The 25,880-nt window shown below is 42.0% G+C and overlaps 1 protein-coding gene and 1 pseudogene across 6 annotated transcripts in view; one reads left to right on the top strand and one right to left on the bottom strand.

The window, feature by feature from the left end:
- LOC148015886 (putative LRR receptor-like serine/threonine-protein kinase At1g63430) overlaps positions 1–25,880 on the bottom strand; it is a 143,824-nt gene that overhangs the window by 102,719 nt on the left and 15,225 nt on the right. The window lies entirely within an intron of this gene.
- On the top strand, positions 16,604–17,773 carry LOC148015887 (uncharacterized; annotated as a pseudogene).

The following is a 25,880-nucleotide window of genomic DNA, read 5'->3' as shown; positions in this document are numbered from 1 at the left end:
AGAAGGAAATGTGGTGCTCATGGACTATAGACCAATCCCGATCATGATGTTGGGACGGGGTCGAGGGCGCGGCTTGATACAACCCCGCGAGACTCTTGCCTGCTGGACTTGTGGCCAACCTGGTCACATCTCCACACGTTGCCCGCAAAAACAAGGACAATCAAAGGAGAACGAATCTGATCAAAGGTGTCCTGAGTGTGGAATCACTCACATGTATTCCAATTGCCCGAAGCGGAAAGCTAGCTCTAGCAAAGCTATTGTTCCCACTGTTCCCTTGACTCTCTTTGTAGTAGAAATGCTAAAAGATGAGGATGTGATTCCCATTCCGATTAATGCCATTACCCGAGCACAAGCTAAGCAGGGTGGCATCAGTATCCCTGGCCCATCTCTAGCTACTGGCTCTATCATTGGAAAGAAGAATGCAAAGAAGAAAACTAAGCATGCTGCTCTCAAACTCAAGAGTGACGGGGTGACTTCAGTTCCCGCAGTTGCCTCGAGTGCTGAGCAAGCCACGTCTGCTCCACACACAGAAATGGTTGCTTCAGCCAAAGTAGGTGAATACCCCGATCCTGAGCATCAACTTAAGTTGATTAGCAAAGTAAAGAATTGGGTGGAAGAGGCTCAAGCTGAGATTAGTGCTGAAGAAGCCAAGGATAATTTGCAACCACATGGCATCAATAGCATACTTCCCTTGGCCTCAACAATTGGCCCTAACACCTTTGGACGACCCGACACCGACCTTGGTGCACAACCACTTGCCCAAGGTCAGCCAAGGAAGTTACCGTATCATCAGCGAATTTGGATGGTCTTACCACATTAGAGCTCTTATGTGAAAAGTTGAAACAGGACAAGGATCAAGCAATTCTGGAAAAATTGGAATTACAAAAGAAGTATGAGGCAGAGAGATCATCTCATCAAGAATTTTTGAAACACTCAGCCCAGCAGTTACACGACTTACAGACTCAGATTGTGGAGAACAATAAGGAGATGGAGGGGCTAAGGGAACAATTGCAAGAAGTTGAGGTTGAGGAAAAGGGAAGAAATTCTCTGTGCTCAGGTTGCAGATCTTGTGGTTCAGTTAAAGGAGGAAAAGGCAAGGACATCAACTCTCACCAAAGAGTTGTCAGAAGCACATCGGACTCAGACGCAGATGAAGATAGCCTTTACAGGGTTGCAAGATACAATTGCAATGAGTCTGACTACTGCTGTCAATCAAGTTGAGGAAAAAGCTAACAGAGCTTACGAGGAGATGTTACAACAGCTACTCACAGACTTGGCTCATTCCCTTCACAAGGAATGCCAGTTTAAGCTTCATGCAACTACCTATCAACATGCACTATCATTACAACAAGGGCTTTATCATCAGGCCATTTGCACTTTATCATCCAAAAGCACCGATGATGTGGAGGAACTCAAAGCTCAGTTGGGAATTGCTACCGGTGCCTTAGCCGCTTTTGACCAGGGTAAGGAGCTCATGTTGTTGACCTCAGACCCAACTAGCAGCCAGATGATTGATCATTTGCATGACATGGGCTATAATGATCAAGAATTGAGGGATGTAGAAATGATGCAGCCAACATCTACTGAGCCATGTGACTTACAATATGAGACACTTGTTGAAGACCCTATTGCAGTAGAGCCTTTTGAAGATATGGTTCCTTCTGAGGATTATATGGATCCTCAAGATTTTGCTGAGCAGGAAGATGGAGCTACTGAGGAAATACAGGTACCCCCAACAGTGTCAGACAAGGAACTTGAGGTCCAAGAGCGCTTTGATAGGATGGTTCACATTCTTAGGGCTACCCCTCAAGATGTGCCAGAGTATTCCATTGACATGCAAGGCATCGAGGCACAGAGAGAGGATCTAGATGAGCCCATTAAGACCTATCATGAGAAGCAGACGAGGGAGGAGACCATCATTTTTTATTTCAATGTCTATGGAGATGCCAAATTCAGAACACCCTTACCAGTCAGTACAGTGCAAAAGCTTATTAAAGTGGGAGAGAAGATTGCTAAGAAGTGGTTGAAGAAACAGGATAGGTCGGCTTTGAAAGGAGCTAGTAAGATTCCCAAGGAGAAGAACAAGAGGAAGTATCTCACCGAGAAGCCACGAGAGGTGTGGAAGCTTCAACCAGAATGGCGATATCCTATCCTTGAAGCGGATGAAATGGCCCATTCCGCCTTTTGCTACTCAAATCGGAAGACAAATGTACTCCATTGCCCCTATCCGAGAAGGTATGGCAGAAACTATGATGCTAAGAAGCATGGCAGGCATAACTTTCCCAAAATTCCCAATATCAATGCTCCGCATGAGAGTGATATCTATCACTTCCAGTTGCGTGATCTGCTACCCTCTTTTGACAGTTTCCTTAAACTCTACTCAAATTGCCCCGATCCTGCCTTCATAGTCACTTGCAATTATCTCCGCCTCATAGTCAAGCTCTTACAGCAGCCACGGACTCCCTATGAGGATGGCCTGCCGCCCTTATTCTTCGACATCAACACAGGGATTGACCGCATTGCCATGGCAAGACTTCTTGTTCGAGCTGTCTTCTTTTTATCCAGAATCACCCATTTATCTCCGAACCTTACTTAAGCCATATCTTTTGAGCAAAGGGTGTCTTTCACTTACCTTGCAGCCACTTCCTAAGGAGTGACTCCCTTGTGCATCACATGATGGGGAAAAAAAAAAAAAAAGAGAAAGCAAAAAAAAAATGTATATATATATATATATATATATATATGCACTCACATGCACTGCACTGCACCTAGGGGTCCTCAAGTTGGATGCGTCCAGTGGCTTTGGTCGGGCTCCGTCTCTAACCCCCTAGCCCTTTTTCCATTTCCCCACACATTTGCTTAGGGCACATCAAGGTCAGGACATACCTAGGGAGTCTCGGCTCGCCTAGGTTAGACCTGTCTCCCTGAGTCACCTGCACTTTTCATTTCTACTTCATTTATCTCAATAACACCACATCACCTCAGGTTACCTACCACATGTGGTTGATCCAGTGGAGAACCATGCGCTTCAAGAATTCCTTTATCTATCCCACTTAGGTGTCTCCCTTGCATCTTCAACAACAACCTTTTTTTTCTCAGTACCTACCATTCTTTCCATCTTCATCAGATCAAGCTCCCTTGCTTCCTCATCATCGAGCATCATCATCAACAGAAGCACCCATGAAGAAGTCTTCTACCTATGTATTAGACTATGTATGCATGTGCACACACTATAGTATTTGCACCATAACCTATTCACGGTTTTGGGTCCTCAAGTGTGGGACAACACTTCAGGCTTGCCTGGAATTCGACCCATCTCCCAAACCAACATCATCATATGTCCTGTGCACGATCAGAAGACTCGCACTTTTTCCCTAGGGAGTGACTGCATGTGAGGTTTTACTTTGCAGGTATTCGAGTTGTGGAGAATCATGCGCATCACTTCTACATCAACATTGCATCTCCCATCTTCTACGACCTCTATTCCATTTTCCAATGACCATTCAAGTTCTATTCATCAGAAGGATCAACAATCAAGTGTATCTTCAACATAGCCAACTTTTACAGGATTTGTCACCAGCAATACCATCAGTTTCACCATCTACCACAATTTGAGCAACATCATTTGTACCACCCGCAGCAGGCAACATCCTCATCTTCAACAACCACCGTTCTTCATCAGCCACATCCATTTCTTCTCCATCAGGACAACTACTTGATCAGGACTGTTCCCAGCATTCCGCGTCTTCGGTGCAAGCTATAGCATGCTACCTACGACGTGAGTGCCATCGGACTGGCACTCGTCTAGGGGGGAAATAATGTTAACGGTATTTTGAGAAGGCTGCAGAAAGCGCAAGTGCTGGATACTATTTTTTGGTGGATTACTATTTTGTGAAGCTTCATTGTATTACTTTGGGCACTTGTGTATTACTTTTTACTCATGGACATCATCAGACTATCATGGTTGTATTATTTTGTGAGAGCCGGGCTCACTCCCGTGCACATTGTATTTATCACCCGTAGTTGTATTTGTCGCACCCGCATGTGTTGCACGGGTTGCACATATGTAATTGTAATTAGAATAGTGTAGGCTTGGTCTATTTAGGCTAAGGTTCAAGCATGTTTCAAGGATTGACCGGCCTAAAGCCCACTATGTGGGTAGGATGCCCAAAGAGGGTGCAAACCCTAATTCACAGTTGTGGAAACCCTAAACGCAAAAGGGGCGCAAACCCTAACCCTAACCCTAAACGCAAAAGGGGTGCAAACCCTAACCCTAACCCTAAACGCAAAAGGGGCGCCAACCCTAACCCTAATTCTATGTCTATATAAGGGTGGGAGGTCTCAATTGTATTCACCCCCTTTGGCACATTCATGCTGCAGAAGCTCTATTAGTGCAACCATTCAATCTTTCTATTCTATCATCTTGCTTCCATTGTGTTGAGAGTGACTGAGAGGGAGAGAGTGAGAGATGTGTTGAGCGAGGGACTGAGGGAAGGTGAAGCTCTTCGTCGTCTTCTTGCTTTTCTCGTCGTCTCTACTAGCTCTTCGACTCGTTGGTGTGCTTGGTGGTGGATGCGAAGGAGCGATGGCATCGGATCGTGTTGATCGTGGTCGTGGAACTATCTTCGAGCCTTTGAAAGGTAAGTTAGGTGAGTTCACTACAACTCGAGCTAGTCTTGTGTTCTTGCTTCCTTGGGTTGGAGAGGAGAATGCTTGGTTAGTTAGAGCGGAGCGTGAGAGACAAGGTGAGAGATTGTCGCCAACGTGAGTTGCAGCATCTGAAAGAATAGAAGTCCGTTCAAAGTCCCGACTGTTGGTGTGTTTGCTTCAACAGCTTCAAGCAGCTTCAAGCTTTTTTATGCAGGGGTTTCAACAAGCCAATTCCAATCTATTGCTAATTGTCAGAGAGAAATTTCAATCAGGAGTGATCAAGAGGGATGCATCTGGCAGATTTATAGTTGTGGAAATCACATATGAAAGGAAAGTGTTATGGCTAGTGGATCTCTATGCTCCTAATGATGTGCCTGGTCATTGCAACTTGCCACTTGACAGCATCCCTCTCCCTTGGAAGGCCTAGATTCATCATCAGAGATTTAAACGTATGTGGACCCATTGCATTCAACTTCAAGACATGGACTCATGGGTGGCCTAGAATGCCAAGACTAGAATGCCTTTGCTTCAGCAGTTTTGAAACAAGATCTCTAGTCTTGGCTATCTCCCCTAGACCACAGCTACACTCTCCATTCGGTGCAAGACCTCGAAACCTGGAGCTACTTGGATCGGCTCTACATTATACATGATGATTCCTTTTTACTAGAGGTTTTGGAAATCAGGGTATTGCATGGCTATGTTCTCTCTTATAACTTCCCTTGGTACTTGAGATGCATACGCATCCAGTGGGTCCTTTTCAAGCCCTTCTAAACAAGCTCCCATTGCATTTCAACTCCTCCTCCCTTTGCCATGAGATATTTGATGGCTACATGCAACAATTGCCACATCAATTTATATTGGATCTTCCATCCAAAGGGGCAACTCCCCTCGATCGGTTGATATGCAATGTGCAAAGCGCTACATGCAACAATTGCCACATCAATTTTTATTGGATCTTCCATCCAAAGGGGCAGCTCCCCTCAATCAGTTGATATGCAATGTGCAAACCATCGCCAAGCAATATGGAATACATCATGCCACCCTATGCAAGCAAAGGTTGCAAGCTGCCAAGAAACTCCTGGCTCTGACACATTATGTTTTGATGGCTTTGCTACAAGAACCCCTTTTTCTTTTCATCTCCACAAGGTTGGCACAACTTGTTGATAATTTTCAAAAGAGATCATACCAACAGGTCAAACTTGCTACATTGTCAGAGGGTCTACATAATAAGAATTGTCAGTCGCATAAGTTTTATCGCGGCCTTCATGCCTCCTTTGCTAGAGAGAATGTGGTCTGCATAAGCACTTCCGACAATGAAATGATCACAAATCTGCGAGGAATCGTGCAAATGTACAAAACCTATTCCATGGACTTGCTTGGTTCGCAGTCCTCTATTTCTCACGCAATCAGTGCGGCCCGTTCATTATTTTGTAGTCTGGTTAAAGATCAAGTTATATCAGAGATTGCCAACACTTTGGATACGGACATTACACAAGATGAGGTCACAAATGTCCTCTTGCATTTGCCTAAAGACAATAGCCCATAGTGGGATGGTATCACCAATGAGTTTTTTAAGACCTATGCCACTCACTTGGCTGCACCTTTGACATCCTTATACCAGCAGATTTGGGCAACTGAACACATGCCGCCCTCTTAAAAGAAGGATCTGATTAAATTGATTCCTAAAGTGTTGTCCCCTCAACCTTGAAGCATTGGCAACCAATCTCCTTGATGGGCTCTGTGTATAAGATCTTTATCAAATTCCTAGTTAACAGACTACATGAATATCTTCCGGATATTTATTCACCCTACCTAGTATGGATTTATCAAAGGGCACAATATTCTGCACAACATCTTGAATGTCCAAATGGGAATAGATTATGCTCAATACATGAAGCAAGAAATGGTGGTCATTCAATTGGACTTGGGAAAAGCCTTTGATCATTTAGAATGGTCTTTCTTGGGTCTATTGATGCAAGGCATGGATTTTGGTTTGAGTCTTCACTTATCAATACTATCAACACGGATTCCTTGTCAAGAGTTCTAATCAATGGTGGTGCCATAACACACTTCCCCCTTCATCGATCAGTTAGGCACAATTTCCTGCTGAGTCCTTTGTTCTTTGCCTTGGCCACTCACCCCATCTTGACAATGTTGTCTCATCTAGCGGCCAATGGTGAGGTGTGGCTTGTTCCAACTTGCTCCACACTTGTTAAGGAACTTCCCAAGGCTTAAGTGAGCCTTGTTGAGTGATTATGAGCTAATGAGTAGCCATTTTATCCATTTCTGAGTGGATACAGAGCATGTTGTAGAAGTCCTGGACAACTATGGTAGCTTGATAGCATTGTCAGATTTTGGCCATAACTTTTGCATACGGTATTAGATTTAGGCATTCTATAGCTAGAAACAAAGAGCACGACGAGATCTATAAATTTGGGCATTCATAGAGTTGATCCTATCCAATTTTCTATTCTTTGTTTCACATAGAATAGAATTATTCTACTTTGAATAGCAAACAATAAATTCTATAATGTATGCTTGATGTTTCGAGATTGCTATTTTGGTGCATAAATCTCTCGCCCTTCGTAGGAACAGTTGGTGGGTTCGGCCTTGGCGAGCAACACCTTCATGTTTGTTAAGGCTGCCATAAGGGACTTATTCGTCCTTGCCTCAAGACTACACATTAATGCATCTAAGTCAGCCCTTATAAGTTGCACTAAGTGTGATCTTCAAGCCTTGGGATGGCAAGGTGAGGTGGTGCTTAAAGGCTCTGTTTTCAAGCACTTGGGCTATCCTTTTGGAGTGCAAGTTTCGCCCAAAGTGCAAATAGATTGGATCTCCTTGTGCATCATGGATAAGTTTGTGTATTGGAAATCACAAGCTTGGCCTTTCCACATAAGATTAAAAATAGCATAGACAATCATGATACCAATAATATAATTTTTCACCTTCCCTTGCTCCCTTGACCGAACTCTCATTCACAGCAAATCGCTCAACCCATCCGGTTTTTGCTTTGGAAAAAAGATTGTACTCGGATGGGTATCTCTTGGATCTCCTGGCATCATGTTTGCACTCCCAAAAGAATGGGTGATGCCATTGTTCTAGATTTGGAGACGCATATAATTACTCTTCATTGGTCATTGTTCCAGACCTTGTGTGAGGGTAGGCAACCCTAGTCCTTGATTGCCAAATTTTTCCTTGAGACTCAAGATATCAAGCATGGGAGCAGCAGGAATTTTACCTCATGGTGCCAAACAGCCTATCCATTTGAAGTCTTCTATGCTATTGAATCATTTGGTCAACTCCTAGAGATCAGTCCTTGCTAAATCTTCTTGGCACGCACCTTTGGATCACGAGGCACCTAAATTCCTGAGAGCAAATGTGCTGACGGTTTCGAAGCTACTCTCTTAGCAAGGCAAAGAGGAACAAAGGCTGATGTTGAATAGGATGGCATGCTTGGGACTTGTCACTATTATTGATGCTCTTCTACTTGTTAGTGGGGCCATTATATCCTTCAGATTGGCTCGATGCTACTTTCATGTCCCTTGAGGTTGCCGCAATTTGTGGAATGCCATCTCCACCTCTTTACAAACCATGCAACCTCTCCCCTCTTTGGACCAAGAGAACCCTTGGCAGGATTGGTTGATTAATGGTAGATTCCTTTTGGATCGTGCTTCCATGAATCAAATATATCATTTGCTTATTCGTGATAAGGATTGCCTTGTCCAGAACGTCAATACCACCTAGGGTCTCCCAAAAGGCTAAGCATGGTGGAAATCTATGGTGATAACAAGCTGGCTTAACAAAACGCCTTTCCAAATCCAAGGTTTTTATTGGCAAATAATGATCGGTGCACTTCCTCTTGCCTCCACGCTCTTCCAGCGAAGGATTTCCAATAGTTGCTACTTTTTTTGTCAGACATATGTTGAAAACTCCTGCCATTGGTTCCTTCCTTGCTTGGTTCCAAGGAAGGTTTAGTCACTACTATCTGCCATTTGGTTACCAATGGTTGGCCTACCAGTGCTTCCTAGGTCTTTGGATATCCCAAGTTTGTGAACCCCATGCAGGTAGATATGAAAGTACTCTTTCCTTTCTTGCACTTCTGGGGTTCTTGGCATACATAGACCATGAGGAATGCATTCATGTTTTGTGCTTCATCAAGCGCGCACAGCCATATAGCCTGATTGAAAGGGCTTCTTCATTGGCAGCTATACTTGATTGAGTTAACAGATATACTCCCTAGATATGATTTGCTTGCTTGGCATACTGCAATTTCTTCTGCCCCTATCTAGTCACTCAGCTTCCTTGAACCTTCATTGTGATGTCTCTAATTTTACACACAATGGCCTAGAGTCATCTATATCTTGTAATCTTGCACTATTTTCGTAATTAATACAATTACCTTTTATACGAGAGAAAGAGAGAGAGAGAGAGAGAGAGAGAGACTCTCAGTTTTTGTAGCCTTTGTATCCCAGCCAACCCATTCCCCTTGTGCGAACACTTAGCTTTTGTGGCCTTTGTGTCCTTGCCAACCCATTCTTTACAAGGGGAATGGGGCTAGAACATTCCAACTAGGGAATGGTTGTCGAGAACAAGGGCTTGAACTCTGTGATGCCTGAGGCTATGGGATCTCTAGCTCCTATTTGGCCATAAGAGTGTTTCGAGGTACTATACGAGATTGAGGTGGTGCCACAATGACTACCAAAGTATCATGTCTGACCACTCTCCAACACCCCTCCAGCTATCTCTATGGCTCCAGGCCTCTTTGCTCTCAACCCTGTTCCTCATCTACATGTTCTCACTCTCGTTGGTGCTATCTTCTCCTCTATCTAGCATTGCATTGTCATTGGCACTCTACCTCGCTCCTCCACAACCTAGGTCTACCATCTCCCCCGTCCCTGAAAGTGGCCTACCACTGTTATGTCCTCGAGTATCCCACCCCTAGATGTCCGATCATCCTGCAAAGCAAAGCACTAGCCATGGAGTCCTATATATGAGACTAGTAAACAAAGGGTATCCTAACAATCTTGGGGAAGGTATGTAAGGACTCTATAGGTGCAAGGACTCTAACAAATGGGTACCTGTGTTGGCCCTCCAAGACTATGTCAACAAGTGCTATCATCTACTCAAGTGAGATGAGCTGAAGCCTAAAGCATCCCTTTCCTATAGGGCAATACTTGTTTGACCCTAGCCAATGTGCTGATGGAGTTGCCTGGACGGAGTCCTTTCGGATGCAAATGGGGGGCAATCTCCAACCAATGTGCAGGCCAAAGAGGACACTTGAGTACAAGCTTTGTTTGGAGCAAAACAAATCAACATGAAGGCATCGTCCACCATAGAAGTGTGCGGGATTGCACTAGAGCCCGTGGTGGGTGGTGGAGGACCAGCTACAATCTCGTGTGTCTTGCTAGCTTCTTGTATCTAATGTTGGCACTTCCTAGTCAACTACTACCAAGCTCTATCATGGTGATTTGAACGCAAGGGGGGTTGTGTGGAAATTGGGGAGACTAAAGCAACTTGGTTGAGGAATGGCACAAAGGCTACTAGGGCGGAAGAGGGAGCTGAAGATGCATCCATTATAGGTCTTGAGCCCTTCAACAAGCTAGAAAGACCAGGTGACTACATGTGATAGGAGGTTATGTTGAGTGGTGGGGCTAAGTCACAGCATTGTGCAAGGGTACAGTGGGATGGGTGGCTGCCATGACGGCAAGCTGAGTGGTTGGCTAGTCAGGTAGGGTGGCAATCTCAAAACAAGCAAGATAGCAAGCTGAGTAGCGAGAGCAAGCAAGGTTGATGATGGTGGGGTTGGCTGCTGATAGAAGGCAACAGGCAATCCTACTTGGCAAACAATAGGGCCAATGGGGCCCAAGAAGACTAGTGGCTCAAACAAGTAGGGTGGTAATTTGTTTGGCAAGAGGGGCGCATGACTAGTGGCACAAGTAGGCAAGGCAAGCAAGAGGGAATGGCATAGGAAGAAGGGCGGGATGTCTACCAGGGGGACAACAAGCAAGGCAGCGGGTCTCAATGCTTGTTCAAACAGCAACATGTCACATGCAAGTAATTGAAATTGTTAGGTCACGCTTTGCCATCATCAATAGGTTGTGTCAAGGTTTTTACTTGTCAAGATGTCACAAGTCTCCTTTGTCAAGTCAACCTTCATCGAAGTTTTGATAAGACGAGTTACAACATCATCCCTTTAAAAAGTTCATAACCTTAAACCTTGATTTCCAAATTGAATGTTATCTATCATAACCTTGAACCTTGATTTCCAATTTGAATATTATCTATCATAACTCTAACCTGGTCCCTTAGAACAAATCCTTATATTCTTACTAATTCATGCAAGCCAAATATAGATTACTGCGTGGGTGTTGACACGCAACACTAATGTGTGTTGCCTCTATGCAAAATCTCCGTGAAATGCAATCCACACTTGCTAGAGAAAACCAACTTGCTATTGGTGGAGTGGCCATGTGTTGAGACTAGCTCTAAATCCTACATCAATAAAGAATGATTTCCATAATTGGATAGACTAGATGTCATCCATCACCTTAAGGGGGGGTAGATGGCTAGTCCAGTTTGTGGGAATCTTCTACTTAAACGCACATTGGTGTTGTTTTGACCTCTTGGGAAAGAGAGGTATAACACTCTTCACCCAATTTCTAATATGGTATAAAAGCTGAAGTTGGTGAACTTGGGTGGCACTAGGATCTCAACCAAGGTATGCCTTGAGGAGAGGTTGTTGGAAATGCGATCCATGCTGGAGAAAACCAACTCACACTTGGTGGAGCAATGATGTGTTGAGACTGAGTTTGAATCCCAGGCCAATAGAGGAAGATTTTTATAAATGGATAGACTAGAGGTCATCCATCACCTTAAGGTTTTGGGGACTAGATGCCTAGTCTAATTCGTGGAAATCTTCTAGTTAAGTGTGCACTAGCGTGAACAACACTGGGATGGGTGACCTCTAAGAAGGGGAGGTATAGCACCCCCCACCCAATCTCTACTAGTGTATACTTTTCAAACCCTGAGATAGCTAAGGTTTGTACTACATGGATTTCTTTCTTTCCCCCCATGGCTATGAAGGATCAAACCCCTTTGATTTGGATTTCCTCTCAATGAGGCTTACATCATAAATGCAAGCAATCCTATTTATCATTCCCAATCCTCCCAATTTCTTTCAATTGTATATAAGTCCTTTTAAATTAAGCCCAATCTTCTGCAATCCCCTTTTCTCCTGTAAGGATCCTCCACCATTTATATGATTTTTGCCTAAATTTAGGCTAGCCTCAAACATCCTGCAACCGGTCTATGACTCACATAAAGCGGTAGTTCCTTCAATTAACACCTAGACGTTACATACACATACATAAACAGAGACCTCTCTCCCTCGCTCAACACCAGATTGGCCCCGAAGACCGGCGCCCCTCTCGGTATTTCTTTAACAATTAAAAGATAGAAAATTACCCAAAAAAATGGTAATGTTCCAAAATACATAACCTGTGAGCAGTTGGTTTTCATCTCTTCTAAGTAAATCCCAGCTGCATAGGAACAGTACAGCATGTCCAGATCAACATCCCATACTGTCCAGCATGTGCAGAATTCATTGTTCTTACTGTCCAGCACACTATTTTTACTGTTCAGCATGTGCAGAGTTCATTGTTCTTATTCAGCATGAGCAAAGTTCACTATTCTTACGATTCAGCATGTGCGGAGTTCACTGTTCTTATTCAGCATGAACAGAGTTCACTGTCCTTACGATTCAGCATGTGCAGAGTTCGTTGTTCTTCGATGGAACCAGACCATCATGCAAAGCATTCCTTCTGAGAATAGAGAGAGAGGTGATCAAAGGAAGCAAGCTCTACCTCCATGCTTGAGTCACAAACGTAGAAGTACTCTCCATGGCTGGTTTTCTCGCAACAATCTACTCTCAGCTCCTCAAAACTTCATTCTCCCATCTGCCCCTTATGCCTATTACGTTTTTTTTTTTAATGCTCTCTCTCTCTCTTTTGGGAATTTGTGCCACATGGCATACATGTAACAATTTTCCCGTTTAAACCTTCCGGTCTAAAATTCTCCATGATCGGTGCAAAATTCAACCTCGGCACAGACCAGAGAATTAATCCTCGTGTAAAAGCAAAGACAATGACGTGAACAAATTCTGGGGTCCAAAAATAGTAACTCCCTAAATTTTAGGGATGGTGACCCCTGCATTCCTCAAGTTGTTCTGTGCAACTTTTATCATTGCGACCACATCAAAAGTGTAATGTGGCTCAGTTACAGTGACTTTTATTCCGTGAGCATTCTCACATGTGCATCTTCTATCTTGGCTAGGCTCATTGTGCTGCACCATCTCTAGTGGCTAAGCACACAATCCCAAACCACTGGCATTCTATTCTTCAGTGCCCATTCAATATGGAACTAGGACTAAGGCTCAGACAAACCATTAGTCCAATTTGTCTCAATGGCTACCTCTTCTGGCCATGCAAAGATCCTGCTTATTCCAAGAGAACTCTGGGGGTAAAAAGCAACAGCAACAAAAGAAAAGAAAAATAAAATGTTTATATAAGTAAATAAAAAAAGCAACTGTAAACAATATCACCACTTGGTGACATACCCCCCTCTTGAAAGAAGCAAGCGACCTCGATTGCATGCCACAGATGCTAACGGATGACACAGGGCGATAACAAGATTCTCCATGTTATTAATGCCATCGCACGTATCACTTGCTAACAGATGACACGGGGCGATGATAGGAATTTCCTCACTACCATTTGTGTCATCGCAAGTTTAAGTCTCACATAGATGGAGGATTACATCCTGTATCCAACTATGATTATTAGGAGCCTTTCTAATATACATGTTTCCGGATGCAACACAGGGCGATAGCACGTATGCGCGAACTATTAGTGTCACAACATGCATATTCATTCAACTGAAGTGTAACAAATACAACTTCAAAGCACTGAGATTTCATTCAATGAGATACAATATTCAACTGTACAATAGAGAATGTACATTGCTTCAAAAAGCATTCTAAGTCAATGTCGATTCCAGTAAGAAAGCTTCTCGGTAAAGTTACAATAACTCAGGCGAATCTGCCAATTCAGCCTCTTCCATCCATTTGGCATCCATTGGTGAATAGTTCTTGAACTTCACTAAAAATCTTCTCATAACTCTACCTTTCACTTTCCTATCCTTATGTATCAGGATCTGCTCAAGAACTAGAATCTCATCTAGTTCCTCTACTTCAAGCTATTCCTCTTGAACTAAATCTTCTGGCAGTTCACTAATAAAAGGCCTCAGTAGGTTCACATGGAATGCATTATGAATTTTCCAATTCTCTGGCAATTTCAGCCTATATGCTACGTCATTGATCTTCTCTAAGACTTGGAAAGGGCCATAATAACGCATACTCAACTTTGGAAACAAACGTTCCTTGCCCTTCTGTTTTCTCAAACGTGCCTTTTCAAAACGCAATAAGACCCAATCATCCTTTTTGAACAAGAGCTCCCGACGATGACTATCAGCAACTCTTTTCTTTTTAGCTTGTGACTCTTCTAGGGCATACTTGACCTTTTTATATGCTTCTTCCCAATCTTTTACATAACGATCTGCTTCAAAGATATTATCTTTTGTCCGCCAAATGGGAGGCAATTTCTTTCCACCTTCCACAATCTCAAAAGGTGCTTTGCCAATAGATGAGTGCACTGTATTATTCTATGTATACTCAACCAATGGCAAGTAGTGTTCCCAAGAAGTCTTATGATCTGAAACATAACACTTTAGTAAATCTAAAACAGTCGAATTTGCTTCTTCAAACTGTCCATCAGTTTGTGGATGGAAAGAAAATGAAAATTTCAGCGTGGTGCCCATGTTTTCAAACAATGCTTTCCAAAACAAGCTAGTCATTCTTGGGTCTCTATCACTGACAATTGACCATGGCATTCCATGGTACTTGAAGATATTTTGCATAAATATCTTTACCATGTGTTCTGACTTAATCTTTTTCCTTACAGGAATGAAATGTGCATGTTTACTAAATCTGCAAATGATAGTCCACATTCCATCATTCCCTGAAGAAGTTCTTGGAAGATCAAAAATGAAATCCATGGCAATACTTTCCCATGGCCCTTCCGAAATAGGCAATAGTTGCAATAACCTTGGTGCCTTCTATCTATCAAATTTGACCTTTTGACATACAAGGCAAGATCTGACATATGCATCAATATTAGATCTCAAGGCTGGCCAATAGAAGAAAGTCTCTACCGCTTTGACTGTAGCATCAATACTACAATGTCCTGCATACGGTGGAGCATGACTTTCTAATAAAACTTTTGGCCTTAGCTGTTTTGTAACGCATAGTTTTCCATGCATCATGATAAAGCCTTCTTTGAACACATAATGGTCATGATGTTGGCCATTGATAAAGTCTCTACCGCTTTGACTGTAGCATCAATACCACAATGTCCTGCATACGGTGGAGCATGACTTTCTAATAAAACTTTTGGCCTTAGCTGTTTTGTAACGCATAGTTTTCCATGCATCATGATAAAGCCTTCTTTGAACACATAATGGTCATGATGTTGGCCATTGATCAACTATTCATAGATTTCAGAGAAATCTTCATCATCAGCATACTGCTCTTTCATATCATCCAATTCATGGTGATAAGAAATTGAAACAGTTGACACCTGTGGTTTGCGAGATAAAGCATCTGCAACTACATTCTTCTTGCCTTCCACATGCACTATTTAACTGAGCCACATTACTCTTTTGATGTTGTCGCAATGATAAAAGTTACACAGAACAACTTGAGGAATGCAAGGGTCACCATCCCTAATATTTAGGGAGTTACTATTTTTGAACCCCAGAATCTGTTCACATCATTGTCTTCGTTTTTATACGAGGATTAATTCTCTGGTCTGTGCCGAGATCAAATTTTGCACCAATCATGGAGAATTTTAGACCGGAGGGTTTAAACGGAAAAATTGTTACATGTATGCCATGTGGCACAAATTCCCAAAAGAGAGAGAGAGAGAGAGAGAGAGAATATTTTAAAAAAACGTAATAGACATAAGGGGCAGATGGGCGAATGAAGTTTTGAGGAGCTGAGGGCAGATTGCTGCAAGAAAACCAGCCATGGAGAGTACTTCTACGTCTCTGACTCAAGCACGGAGGTAGAGCTTGCTCCCTCTAATCACCTCTCTCTCTATTCTCAGAAGGAATGCTTTGCATGATGGATTGATTCCATCGAAGAACAGTGAACTCTGCACATGCTGAATCGTAAGGACAATGAACTCTGTTCATGCTGAATCAGAACAGTGAACTCTATTCATGCTGAATCAGAATAGTGAACTCTGCACATGCTGAATCGTAAGGACAGTGAACTCTGCTTATGTTGAATAAGAACAGTGAACTCTGCACATGCTGAATCGTAAGAACAGTGAATTCTGCTCATGCTGAATAAGAACAGTGAGCTTTGCACATGCTGAACAGTAAGAACAGTGTGCTGGACAGTAAGAACAATGAATTCTGCAAATGCTGGACAGTTAGGGATGTTGATCTGGACATGCTGTATTGTTCCTATGCAGCTGGGATTTACTTAGAAGAGATGAAAACCAACTATTCACAGGTTATGTATTTTGGAACATTACCATTTTTTTGGTAATTTTCTATCTTTTAATTGATAAAGAAATACCAAGAGGGGCGCCGGTCTTCGGGGCCAATCTGGTGTTGAGCGAGGGAGAGAGGTCTCTGTTTATGTGTGTGTATGTAAAGTCCAGGTGTTAATTGAAGGAACTACCGCTTTATGTGAGTCATAGACCGGTTGCATGGTTCCATCCCTGGGATTTGAATTCTTTTCTGTAAGAATTTAAGCTCGAACAATTTTGGGTGAAAAGGCCATACACACAAGTTTTACAGAGATTATAGGACTAGAGAGATTGAAGACATGGATAAAGGCAAAGGAAAACTCCCCCATGGAAAAGAGAGTTATTCTTCTGCTCATAGACACCGAAGAGAGAGTATTGGTGCACAAGTGTCAGCACCTTCTAGAACCGAGATTGAACCACATGATGAGGAGCAAGAACGGGAGAACTTGTTTATGGCACAACTCCTCAGTATGGTTGGCTCTTTTCAACAGCTGGTAAAGAATCCTCGGATGCAAAAATTTTTGAAGTCACATAATGAGGATTCTCAGGCTGAGTCATCACATCATACCATGGAGTGCTAAAAAAGGCAAACCTCTAATGTGCGTGAGCATGTGGAAAAGACAGCAAACATGGAGACAGGTCTAGTGCAACAAGAAGCACAAGCACAGGATCAAGAAGTGAATGGTCAAGGCAGTTATGCACAAGTGGCACAACAGACTATTCCTCCTCGGTTTGCTACTTATCCTGGTTACTTTGGTGGTGGGTCAGTTTTTCAAGCAATGGCTGGATTACCCACGGGTTATCAGGGATACTTGCCTAGAGGGCCACCAGGAATAATGCCTATTGAGACAGTGAATCCACTTTATGCTAATATTGGTCTACAGCCCGGTTATTAGACTTTGCAGAGTCCTTATTTGATGCCTGGAGTACAAAATGCAGCTGCTGGTTTTTCTCAGCCTAGTGGGCATATGGCAGCTAAGACATGTGAAATGAATGCTGATAATGCACCTAAGGGAGACCCCTTTTTATAGCCACCTGTCTATGACAACCTGGCACCAAAAAATGCAAAGCCTAAAGACTATAAAGAGGGTGGTCAGGCAATAAAGTTTGAAACCTTCAGTGGTATGCAAGATAAGCTGAAAGCTTTGACATTTATACAACAGTTTGATGCAGCTTACACAGGAGGGAATTTTATTGAGACTTCTAAGGTGTGGAAGGCTGTAACTTTTTTGAAAGGTAATGCTTTGCAGTGGTGGAACATATTGTTGATGCAAGGATATGCACCTGCCACTTGGGTTCATTTCAAACAGTTATTTGCAGTCTCATGGTTAACTAACACGTTTGAAGTAGATGTCATGACTGCATGGCATAAATTGGACGCGGCAAATTGTACGGATTTAGAGGAGTACAATAAGATATTTTGAGAAGCACTTTTGCCTGTGAGTTCTTACAGGATAGTGCCCCTGTGAGAACAAATTGAAAAGTACTGTTGCACTTTGCCCGAAGCCATAAGCGATTATTGTACCAAGACTAGGGTTACAAATATGGTACATTTAATTGAAAATGCTGGTGTGGCAAATGCATTGTTGAAAGGAAAAGCTGACAGCTTTAAAGGCACTGAAAAGAAGGATTCTCAGTTTAAGCAGGATACCTGGCTTTTACCCAAGCGACCCGGGTTCAAATCCTCAAATGCTTTATTTGTGAATAGAAAGGCCATATTGTAAGTGCCCACAGCAATTTTCTAAAGATGTGGAGGATAAAGATGCGCCAAGTAAAAAGAAGCCCAGCATTGTCTTAGTGCCTGATGGAGATCAATCAGTTGATGATGCTACAGAATTGTGCAGAGCTTGGGGAAAGATCAGAGATTCCATAGTGCTTATTTTCTTTGATCCTCGAGCTCGTGCAAACTTTATCTCACCAGCATTGGCAGCTAAATTGGGTATAGGTCTCGAGGAAATGGGACCAGTTGGACAGGATGATTTGGCATGCCCAGGACATACTGAACCTGTCACCCCCATTCTTGGCAAACTTCATATGCATATTCAGAGCTATGTGGACACAGAGGAGTTCCATATTATGCCTCTAGAGGGCTGTGATGTTCTGTTGGGTATCCCATGGTGCCATAGGAAGCATGCTATCTTGGATACTTACAATAGAACGATTACTCTTGTACGTAGGAGCAAGACTCGTGTGTTAGATGTGAAGCTTAAAGAAGAGTCTATCCCAGTTGTTTCTACTTCTGCAATTACTTCTGTAATGAAAAATCATATTTCTGCGTACTTGGTTTTTGCAAAGCAAGTTAATGAAGTTGACAATAATGTGTCTTTACTAGATGAAAGTAGAAGGGCTTTCTTGGATAAATTCAGTGTCTATTTCTCAGATTCGTTACCAAGAGGATTACCCCTGAGAGGCCTGAAGATCATACCATAGATCTTATTCCAGGGACTAGTCCGCCCAATAGGCCACCGTACAAGGTCAGTGCAGCCCAGTAGAAAGAGATTATGACACAGGTTAATGAGCCTTTAGAGAAAGGACTAATTCAGCCCAGTAGTTCTCTGTTTTGTTCACCTGTGTTGCTAGTTCAGAAAAAGGACGGCTCTTGGCGAATGTGTATTGACTACAAAGCCTTGAATAAGAACACGATCAAGAATAGGTTTCCGATTCCGAGGATAGATGACATTCTTGATCGATTACAGGGAGCATGAATGTTTAGCAGGATAGATTTAAAAAGTGGATACCATCAGATCAGAATCAGGCCAGAGGATATCCATAAGACTTATGAATTTTTAGTCATGCCGTTTGGATTGACCAATGCTCCTGCTACGTTTAACAGGATGATGGATAGAATTTTCCGCCCTTATCGAAGTTTCGTTGGCACATTCTTTGATGATATGATTATCTTTTCAAAGAATGAAGAGGAGCATAGAAAACACCTAGTTGCAGTCTTTAATAAGCTTAAGCGTAACAGATTGCTCATTAATGGTAAGAAGAGTGAATTCTTTTTGGAAGAGATTCATTTCCTTGGGCACATAGTTTCTAAAGATGGTGTGAAGATGGATTCTGCAAAGATAGAAGCAATTGTCTCTTGGCCAGACTTAAAAATTGTTCATGATGTCCGCAGTTTTCTTGGCCTATGCTCTTACTACAGAAGATTTGTAAGACACTTTACAGAGATTGCTTCTCCTTTACATACGCTTGAAAAGAAGGATCTCAAATGACAATGGACTGACAAAGAGAAATCAGCATTTAGATGTTTGAAGGGAAAAATGACTACAGATCGAGTACTTATTTTGCCAGATCTGTCTAAGCCATTTGTAGTGCAGTGTGATGCATGTGGAAACAACATTGGTGCTGTATTAATGCAGAATGACGGAGTTGTGGCATACGAGAGTAGAGTACTTTCTGTCATTGAAAGGACTTACCAAATTTATGAGAAAGAATTATTGACTGTGATCCATGCACTCTCTAGTTGGAAGCACTATTTGCTTGGTGCTGATTTTGTAGTGCAAACAGATCATCAAACACTTAGATACTTTCTCACACAGGCTAAATTGTCAGAGAAACATATGCGTTGGGCAAATTTCCTATCTATGTTTGACTTTTATTCCGTGAGCATTCTCACATGTGCATCTTCTATCTTGGCCAGGCTCATTGTCCTGCACCATCTCCAGTGGCTAAGCACACAGTCCCAAACCACTGGCATTCTATTCTTCAGTGCCCATTCAATATGAAACTGGTCCTAAGGCTCAGACAAACCATTAGTCCAATTTGTCCCAATGGTTGCCTCTTCTGGCCATGCAAAGATCCCGCTTATTCCAAGAGAACTCTAGGGGTAAAAAGCAACAGCAACAAAAGAAAAGAAAAACAAAATATTTATATAAGTAAATAAGAAAAGCAACTGTAAAAAGTATCACCACTTGGTGACACATCCAATACTTTGGAGACAGGCTCTTAAGCATATGCAAGGCTTTCCATTTTCGTAAGATGTGAATTGTGTCTTTGTTCCTTTAGTTCTCCTCACCATTGAATTAAGGTGGTTTCCTATCTCTTATGGCTAGATTATCTCTTTGGTGCTTCCAAAATTCCTTGAGCTAAAATATTGAAGATGTTATGATGGGATCTCACAACCCATTCTCAAGTCTAAGGGTTTGAAACAGTTATCCATAAGTTCTTTTTCTTTACCATTCTCACCTAGTTCAGAGACTCTAGTTAGTTGAATTTCCATGGCGTCTAATGTTTCCATGGAAATGTGCACTTGACTTTCTATGCTATCCAGGCGAGCTGTTAAAATCTGATCTTGCACATGGATAGCCCCCTCCTCCTCCCAATTAAATTCATCCTCTCTAATTCCAGATCAGCAAAAGGCTGATCACACTCAACATTACACTCAGTTTGTTATTTTCCTTGTATTTTACTCCCTGCTGGAAAGTTCATTCAGCATGTTTCATAGTTGTCTGCATACATGAGATGATGAGATGAACCAATCATGCTAAATCAAATCTCTGCTGTGATTTACTGCTGTCTTTTGCAATAAGTCAATTTTTCTGAAAATTATTGCTGGTGTCCTATAAAAATTTCCCTGCTATCCTGAGGCTGTTGAGCCAGAAATGATTATGTAAATGATGATGTAAAAACTACAGTATTAATTTCCTACAATTCTGACAGTCTGTGTGTCGATTCAAAGTGCTAATATGGCTAATTTGGACCAAAATACTGTAATAAACTGCACAAAATGCACTTGTGACTGTCAAATCGCCAATGTGGCAGGCTGTGGATAGTCATGACTGTTGCTGTTTGCATTAATGAAGAATTGGTAGCTGTTTAAACAGTTATGGCTGCTGTAGACGCTTCCTTTTAGGGAAAGTGTGGTAATGACCTGATTTGCACAAACTACATCAATAATAAAATTCACATAAAGTGAAAATTTACCACTTGATCTTGGATAATGGATAGCTTGTTGGCCCCAAAACTGGCACACTTTGTGGTATTTCCTCATCTTGTATTGCAATCTAAATGGAATACAATGAGATTCCTTGAATCTCCTTCCCTCTCCAATTGACTCTTGCTATCACAAATGACCAGCAAGCCTTCAAACCAATCTTCCCTTGGTTTGCTCAAGGAAATTCACCTTTGCTGTGCTTCATGGGTGACAAATTCAGCCCCAATTTCACTGTTCACTAGCTGGTCTCTGGAATTTTATGAAATTCCTCAATTTCACTTGCTAAAATTCAAGCCCTAAGCCAACAAATCTGAGCACACTTCTCAAATTGGTTGTCAAACCCTAATTTCTACTGTAATTAGGGTTTACAGCAAAGATTCTTCAAAATCTGCACCTCCAATGGTTGTAACTACTCACTTTTTCCGAGGGAAGATGAGAAATGGTTGGAGGATGAGATAGAATGTTGTAGAGAGAGAGAGAGAGAGAGAGATTTCAAACTTTTATCATGAGAAACTCTTCAAATGAGTTACTATCCTATTCTAAAGTGCAGTTGCTGCTGTCACCTGCTGTCTGGGAACCTAGAATAGGCTGTCACCAGCTCAAATTCTTGTCGTTAGCTGCCAAACAGCCTTCCCAGGCTGTACAGCTGTAGATGCTTCTGGGAGGGTCACCAGCTCCAAGAGGGTCTCTTGCTAACTAGAAAAGGCCTGTAACTTCTGCAGCAGCAATGGTAGCCTCCTCCTCTCTCTCAACCTGCCCCCAAGCTAGAATGACCCTCTCTCAGCCTCTAGCAGACTTCTCCCCACTTGCATGGGCAACTTTTGTCAAGTGCCAGTCTTCCTCATCAATTTTCCGGCATTATTAAACTAATTTTTAGACTATTAATCCTGAAAATTAATTTAATAAGTATTCATTGCTAAGAAAAATAATATGGCCAGTCAACAATTAAATTGGCTAGGCTAATTTATCAACCAAGTATTTTCAAGCACTTATTAGCCTCTGGAGTGGCATAATTAATTAATTAATGCCAAGTGTTGGGTGTAAAGGCCCTTTGCTATTCCCGTGTTTAAATTTACTTGTACATGTGACCACACCCTTGCAGGTGTGAGTATACCGTACCCTAAGTATAAATACATTCTTTTATTCTTTGTGTGTACCACAGTAGTACACACCCAACTCAAGTCTCCACTCTCTCTGCACTCTTTATTGCTGAACACACCCCATTCTCTCTGCACACAACACTTGGGCACTCTTGCCCCTCCTTCAAACTGGTATCAGAGCTACTGCAAGAGTGTGTGCGCTTCCCGAGACTGTACGGGTCAGTTTCTACATACACATGCAACGAGAACGGCAGGTTGTCACTTTTGTGTGCATGCGATAGCCCTTTGACGGCTCTGTGACCAGGCAAAAGGTAGGTGGCAGTCTGCATGACCACTCAGCTGTCAATTCTGACCAGCCTGACTGCAAGCAACACCAGGTTTGACCAGCAGCAATCTGCATGACCAGTCACGACCAGCGCGACCACAGATAACATCATTAGACAGGTCACATTGGTCACGTCGGCACATTTTAGGCTTTTTTGTCAGTATTTTTTGCTCAGCTGAGCCAATTTCACTGAAACTTGTGCACATTTGAACCCAAAAATTTGGGGGTTTCGCAGAATTTGTGAAATTTCTGCAACATTTACCCGTATTTGACACTCGGAATGATGTATTAATGCAATTGGTGCAGATTTATTGCAAAAATTTCAGGGCTTTTTACATCAGTGATGCATTTTGAGCCAATTTGTGGTTTGCAAGAAATTACTGCAAATTCACTGCTAAGTGGGAGAAATTTGAACTTGGGATGTATCAAATGTTTTTTTTTTTTTTAATAAGCCAGCGTCTCTTGGTATATGTATTGCTGAATGCTCATTGTGCAGTGAAACAATGGTACATATAGCACTTGGGTTATTACATTTGGGCATTATGGTGATGTATTATTGAAGCGGGAGCTATCTTTTATGCATATGAATCAGATTCGTTCATGTTTAGGTTGTAATCAGCCCTTTGGACTAAAATTGCAGCAAAATATCTGCTTCTTGGGCACTTTTGGAAGTACAAGTTTGAATACTTGTTGTTATATTCAGCAACCTTGCTATTGGCTGAAAGTATTCAACATTTTATTGCAATTCCTTTTTATTGTTGAAAATCACTGGCAGTGCATCTACATCTGATACAAAGAATCTTTTTGAGATTCACAAATTTGACGGCAATGGCTTTGATCTTTGGAAAGATTGTATATAGGGTATACTTTTTCTAAAGGATCGTGATGATGCTTTGGCAAAACATGAGCCTTTTGCTTTGTCAGATGAGGATTGGGCTAAAATGAATAAGAAAGCCATCACTTACGTCAAAATGGCAGCCACAAATGATATCTTGGTTGATATCAAGGAACTCACCCTGCATATGCAATTTGTGAGAAACTCAAGGCTACGTATGAGAACATGACTCCTGTCAATCAGGTCCATCTCATGCGAAAGTTAGTCAACTTGAAGCTTGATGAGTCTAAGCCTGCCTCAAAACACTTAAATGCATTCACTAGTATTTTGAGTTAGTTGTGGGATGCAGGCTTACCGACTTTTGATCCTAAGCTGAAGGCTATCTTCTTGCTCGTGACTTTACCACATTCATGGGAAACATTGGTTGTGTCATTAAGCAACAATCCCAACTTGACATTTGATGTGTGCATGGTTCTATTCTCAATGAGGAGATTAGATGCAAGGCAAGTGGGGAAAATTGTGGATCAGCCTACGATGTAAGAGGACGAACTGAAAAGAGGTCAAATGCTATAAATAAGAGTAAAAATCACAGCAAAAGCAAGAAAAAACAACATGTCACTTGCTATGAATGTGGACGCAAAGGGCATAAAAAACCCGATTACAGGTACTATAAAAAGGAGCAAGAACACAAGAAGCAGGCTAATGCAAAAGGCAAAAAGAATGAGAAGGATGGCAGCTCTACCCCTAAAGAAACAGAGAAGACAAATGTGGTATCTAATGTTGTCATTGAGGAGATAGAAGAAAATAAAGATGCCGATTTGCTGGCTGTATCTTTAGATCCACATGCTATGATAGCGAAAGACATGTATATCACTAAAAGGGATGTGATAGATGTCTTGTTGTCTGCTCATGAAGGTTGGTCATAATTTTGGATTGTTGACAGTGGCGCTTCATTTCATGTAACTCCATCTTTGGAGCGTTTTTCTTCTTATGCAATAGGTAACCTTGGGATAGTTTACCTAGGGAATAACCATGCATGTGATATTGAAGGAGTAGGCACCATACACTTGGCTCTTGAAAATGGCCAGGAATTAATTCTTCATGATATTAGATATGTACCTGGCATTAAGAAGAGATTGCTTTCTGTTGGGTAGTTAGACAATAGGGGTTACTTCACTACCTTTGGTGAAGAAACATGGAAGATACAGAAAGGGTCCATGCTAGTCACTAGAGGCAGTAAAAAGAAAACTCTATATTATCTTTACTACAAGGCACTTCCTGGAAAGTTTGTTGCAGTTACAAAAGTGCAGTCGCACATGGACTATAGCACAAGCGTCTTGGACACGTAAGCCAAATGGGTTTACAAGCACTTTCCTCACTTGGAAGAGTTGATGTGAAAAACTCAAAGCTTGAATTTTGTAATGACTGTGCTTTGGGAAAACATGTAAAGAGTTCATACTCTCATGGAGCCTCTAGGAAAGCATGTATTTTGGCTTTAGTCCACTCTAATCTATGTACCGTGCCAATAAAAACCTCATAATAGTTTCTGTTAATTTTGTGTCTTTTATTGATGACCATTCTAGAAACCTATGGGTTTACTTGCTTTCGTAGAAAAGTGAGGCATTGGACGCCTTTAAAAGGGTTTATGCATTTATTAGCACTCAAAAGAGTTTAAAACTAAAATGCATAAAAACAAACAATGGGGAAGAGTGTGTATCTAAAGAATTCAATAATTTTGTGATGTAAATGGGATTAAACAAGAACTTACAGCCCCTTATAATCTATCATCTAATGGTGTGGCTAAGCGAATGAATCGCACTTTATGTGAGAAGATTTACTACATATTGTTCACAGCTAATCTCCTGCAATCTTTTTGGGGAGAGGCACTTAAAATTGCGGTGCATATTTGCAACCAATCTCCACATCATGCACTTGAAAGTGGCATCCCTGAAGAGGTTTGTGTTGTGCTAAGAAAGGCACTTAGCCACTTAAACAGTCCCAAAACATGCTTATTTTAGGCTTATTTTAGCCAAAACCCTAAAACGGGGAGCGGATCGAGAAAGTTAAGTGGGAGAGGATCTAGAACCCTAATTTTGTATAAATTGGCAGCCAGCCCTCCACTCTTTCACAATCTCGTTTTTGCAAGTTTCAGGTGTTACCAGCCTGCTGCCCACACCCCGATCACGGAGGACATCTCAGCCCTTGCTGTCCATCACTGTTCCCTACAGTCTGGCGCATGTTTCCAACCCTCCACACGCTGATTGCTGCTGTTTATGCAATATGGGCGAAGCTGAAAACTACCTATGAGATTACCACACCTGTTAATCAGGTGCATTTAATGCGCAAGTTGGTGAATATGCGACTGGATGAGTCAAAG

Source organism: Lygodium microphyllum, chromosome 23 (assembly GCF_053477565.2).
Source record: "Lygodium microphyllum isolate KBCC chromosome 23, Lygodium_microphyllum_v1.1.10, whole genome shotgun sequence".
Lineage (NCBI taxonomy): Eukaryota > Viridiplantae > Streptophyta > Polypodiopsida > Schizaeales > Lygodiaceae > Lygodium > Lygodium microphyllum.
Note: the sequence above shows the minus strand (reverse complement) of the source record. Positions and strands in the feature narration are given on the sequence as shown.